The sequence below is a fragment of the Humulus lupulus genome, chromosome 1 (assembly GCF_963169125.1).
Source record: "Humulus lupulus chromosome 1, drHumLupu1.1, whole genome shotgun sequence".
Taxonomy (NCBI): Eukaryota; Viridiplantae; Streptophyta; class Magnoliopsida; order Rosales; family Cannabaceae; genus Humulus; species Humulus lupulus.
Genome location: NC_084793.1, coordinates 228,617,623 through 228,622,845, shown reverse-complemented (window position 1 = coordinate 228,622,845; position 5,223 = coordinate 228,617,623). Strand labels below are relative to the sequence as shown.

General features: G+C 38.5%; 1 non-coding gene across 1 annotated transcript; it reads left to right on the top strand.

Moving 5' to 3' along the window:
• The first annotated feature begins 3,702 nt into the window (after nt 1-3,702).
• On the top strand, nt 3,703-3,806 carry LOC133813321 (small nucleolar RNA R71). Its single transcript, XR_009884345.1, has one exon. It is a non-coding gene; the product is annotated as a small nucleolar RNA R71 (small nucleolar RNA).
• The last annotated feature ends 1,417 nt before the right edge of the window (nt 3,807-5,223 follow it).

The window sequence follows — 5,223 nt, the reverse complement described above, 5'->3', positions numbered from 1 at the left end:
TAAAAACCCGATTGCAAAACATTCCCTGCTGTACGCGATGGCCCGAAGTGCCCACCGTAAGGTGCCAAATGACACTGCTCCACTATTGATTGAGTCTCTTCCATTGGTACACAACGACGAATTATTCGATCCGTACTCATTTTGAACAGGTATGGATCATCAAAGAAGTAGTATTTAGAATCATGAATCAATTTCCTCTTTTGATTTGCATTAAAATTAGGAGGAAGCTTGCCACTAACCAGGTAATTCACGATGTCGGCATACCATGGAAGTTCTGTTGATACAGCCAGCAGTAACTCATCCGGAAATAATTCTTTGATCTCATCTTTACATGCAGCTTCTTTATTCTCTAATCGTGATAAATGATCTGCCACAAAGTTCTCTTTCCCCTTCTTATCCACAATCTCAATGTCGAACTCTTGAAGTAAAAATACCCAACGTATCAATCATGGCTTGGCCTCCTTCTTTGCAAACAAATAACGAAGTGCTGCATGGTCTGTGTATATAATAACTTTGGAACACAAAAGATATGGTCTGAATTTATCGCATGCAAACACCACCGCTAATAGTTATTTTTCAGTGGTTGAGTAATTTCGTTGAGCATCATTAAGAGTCTTTCTTGCATAATAAATTGCTCGGAAAGTCTTCTCTCTTCGCTGCCCCAAGACAGCCCCTACTGCATAATCACTAGCATCGCACATAATCTCGAATGCTTGACTCCAATTTGGGACAATCATAATAGGGGCTGACACCAACTTCTCTTTTATCAACTCAAATGCCTTCCTACACTCTTCGTCAAAAACAAAATCAGTATCTTTTTCTAGGAGATTGCATAGTGGCTTGCTGATTTTCGAGAAATCTTTGATAAACCTTCTGTAAAATCCTGCATGCCCCAAAAAACTTCTTATCCCCTTGACACTCACCGGTGGAGGAAGCTTCTCAATAATGGCTATCTTGGCTCGATCTACTTCAAGACCTTCCTTTGAAACTTGATGCCCCAACACAATTCCCTCTTCAACCATGAAGTGACATTTCTCCCAATTTAGCACGAGGTTCGTCTCTTCACATCTACAGAGGACCAAGGCCAAGTTGTGCAAGAAATGGTCAAATGACGACCCAAAAATAGAAAAGTCATCCATAAATACCTCCATGATCTCTTCTACCATATCAGAGAAAATGGCCATCATACACCGCTGAAAAGTAGCAGGTGCATTACAAAGTCCAAAAGGCATCCTCATGTATGCAAAAGTGTCGTAAGGGCATGTGAAAGTTGTCTTTTCTTGATCTTCAGGAGCGATTGCTATTTGATTATAGCCTGAATATCCATCTAAGAAGCAGTAATGTGTATAGCCAGCTAACCGGTCAAGCATCTGATCGATAAATGGAAGTGGGAAATGATCCTTTCTAGTAGCCTTGTTCAACTTCCGGTAATCAATACAAACTCTCCACCCTGTTACTGTTCTTGTCGGAATCAATTCATTGGCTTCATTCTTGATCACTGTCATCCCCCCTTTCTTTGGTACAACTTGCACATGACTAACCCAACTACTATCTGAAATAGCATAAATGATCCCAGCATTCAATAGCTTCAATACTTCTGCCCTCACCACTTCTTTCATGGCTGGGTTCAATCGCCGTTGATGCTCAATAGAAGGCTTGTAATTTTCTTCAAATAGAATCTTGTGCATACAAATAGTTGGGCTTATTCCCTTCAGATCTAAAATTGCCCATCCTATTGCAGATTTATATTTCCTCAAAACTCTTAGCAATTTTTCAGTTTCGCTTTCTGAGAGCTTTGAGGAAATTATCACTGGGCAAGTGAAATTCTCTCCTAGATACTCATACTGCAAATGATCTGGGAGTTGCTTCAAATCTTGCTTACCCACTACTTCCTTCTCAATGTCACCTTCTTTAACTTCACAAAGAGTCTCGTCAACTATAATCCCACTAGCACTAGGAATTGCACTAAGAGCCATCACAAATTCAGCCACTTCGTCACCCACAAACTCACCGTTCACCTTCTTCAAATCAGATTGAGTAATACTAGAATTAAGGCAATGTTGTAATGGATCAGCACATAATTCTTTTCTCATTGTCCCTTCTACTATTACCTCAATAGAATCCACTCGGTGACATGTGCTCCTGTTGTCATGCTGCTGTAGTGATTGATAAATGTTGAATTTAACCTCTTCATTGTTAACCCTCAGTGTCAAATGACCACCTTGTACATCAATAAGAGCTCTTCCAGTAGCCAAGAATGGACGACCAAGAATAATGGGGATTTCATGGTCCTCCTCCATATCCAAAACCATGAAATCAGCGGGAAAAATAAATTTGTCCACCTTAACCAACACGTCTTCAATCACTCCCCTAGGATAAGTAAGTGACCGATCTGCTAATTGAAGAGTAATTGTTGTGGGCTTCACCTCTCCTACCCCCAACTTATTGAAAACTGAAAGTGGCATCAAATTAATACTCGCTCCAAGATCACATAATGCCTTGTCAAAGGATGACCCTCCAATAGTGCATGGTATAGTAAAGCTACCAGGATCTTTCACCTTTTGAGGCAACTTTTTCTGTAAGATGGCGCTGCATTCTTCTGTTAACTTCACAGTTTCAAAGTCTTCTAATCTTCTTTTCTTTGACATGACTTCTTTCATGAATTTCAAATAATTAGGCATTTGCTCAAGAGCATCTGCAAATGGAATGTTTATGTGAATTCGTTTGAAGATTTCTAGAAACTTTGCAAACTGTTCATCTAATTTCTTCTTCTGAAATCGTTGGGGGTATGGAATGGGCGGTTGATACACTGGAAGGCTATCTTTCTTCATGTCATTCTTGTCACTTCCACTCTGCTTCTTGGCTTGCTCTTCTTTGTCTACCTCTCGTACCACTGGCTCAACTTTCTCATTTGAACTAGCTTGAACATTACCCTCATCAAGCACCTTACCACTTCTCAAAGAAACTGCTTGGCATGATTCCTTTGGATTTACCATAGTGTCACTAAGAAAACTTCCCTTCTGATTAGAATTCACCGCATTAGCTAATTGGCCCACTTGAGTCTTAATTTTCTTCATTGAAGCTCCCATGTTAGTCATATGGGTCTCTATATTGTCGAGTCTTGCTTCATTTTTTCCAAACCTCTTGTTAGACTCCATAATAAAAGTGCCCAAAATGTCTTCCAATGATTGCTTTTTCTCTTGTTGCGGTTGAGAATTGAATCCCAGAGGTGGTTGCAGCACATTTTTATTATTGGCATAAGAGAAATTTTCATGGTTGTGCAATCCTGGATGATAATAATTAGGCATGATGTTGCTTCTGTAGTTATTGGGGAAGGAGCGGTTTGCCATAAACTGGGCTTGTTCTGGACTCATTTCTTGCCCCTGCATTGCAGCGGCCGCTGCTACACTCTCCATAACCGTTGGATTATTTTGTGCTGATAGAGCAGCCATTTGGGTTTGTAGAGCAGCAATTTGGGCATTCATGGCTGTCATCTGATCAACTTCATATAACCCAGCAACTTTCCTTGGGACTGACCTCTCACTGGGCCAATGATAACTGTTGGTGGCCATTTCCTCCATCAAAGTGAAGGCTTCATCAGCTGTCTTGGCTAATAGAGTACCCCCTGCAGCAGCATCAACTATTGTTCGTGTTGGAGCATTCAACCCTTGATAAAAAATCTGAACTTGCATCCAATTTTGATAACCATGTTGTGGGCAACGTCGTAATAATTCCTTAAACCTCTCCCAAGCCTCATAGAATGGTTCTTGATCTAACTGTCAAAATTGCCCAATATCACTACGTAATTGGGCTGACTTGGAAGGAGGGAAGAACTTAATCAGGAACTTTCTTGCCATCTCATCCCATGTTGTAATTGTTCCAGGCTGCAAAGATTGCAACCAACTCCTGGCTCTTTCCCTCAAAGAGAAAGGGAAGAGACGCAATTTGATGGCATCATTAGTAACGCCATTCATCTTCACTGTGGCACATACCTCCAGAAATATGGCCAAGTGAATGTTAGGGTCTTCAGTCGCTAAACCCCCAAATTGATTTTGCTGCACCATGTTAATTAGTGCAGGTTTCAGTTCAAAGTTGTTGGCAGCAATGGCTGGATTTGCTATTCCAGTGAGATTTTCATTCACAACAGGCATGCAGAAGTCACGCACTGCCCGCTGCACTGGATTAAGAGAAGCCTCACCAGCTGCTGGTTGATTGTTATTATTGCCATTGTTACCGTTGTTGTTCACCCTGTTGTTGTCCATATTAAACTCATTAGTCCTTTTCTTAGATCTCAACTGATGGAGTGTGTGCTCAATTTCAGGATTCAAAGGCTCAACATGTGTAGAACTCCTAGTCCTTCGTATATACTGAGAACATAAGCACAATCTATAACGTTAGTAAAAATTATAATCTAATTTAAAATCAAGACTTAAAGTTCAATATTAGTAAAATTAATTTTAATCCCCGGCAACGGCGCCAAAAACTTGATACAGATTTTTCTACCGCAAGTGTACGGTGTATTGCAATATAGTTTTAATTTAAAAGATGTCGAACCCACAGGGATTAAATATTAAATTCACTAATTACTATTACTGTTAAGTCTATAATTTTAATTAGAAAAGCCAATAAATAAATCAAACAATAAAATAAAGAATATGAAATAACAAGATAATCAAATCTAATGCTCTTGGAAAGTGATTAAATAAAAGATAAATGTACTAGAGTAATGATTTCACTATTCAATTATGAACATGGTTTCTTTATTATCCTAATTAGTTCTCCTCATTTGTAATTTCTAGAATTCTAATATAATGCATTTATCTCTCTCAAGCATATATGCAATTAATCTCAATTAATCAATATGATATCTCTATTCGCTATTAATTAATCAAGACATCATTAAGCAATAGTTATTCTAAGCCAAATTCATAGAGTTCAAGGAATCTCTCAATCTCACAATCACTCTATGTTAAATCTTCTTATGTCCAATCTACGTTTATCTTTCTCAAGCATAAACCCTAGATTTCAATTCACAATAATGATGTCCAAACATGAATATGAGAAAACTAAATCAAGAAGATATGAACAAACGAGAAGAACTTCATAAAAATAATAATAAAAACAACAGTTCAATAATCAAAATAGATTCATCTAATACTCTAGCATAAAAAGAGTTTAGTTATCCATTACAAACATAAACATAATAGCAATGTAGTTCTTCAT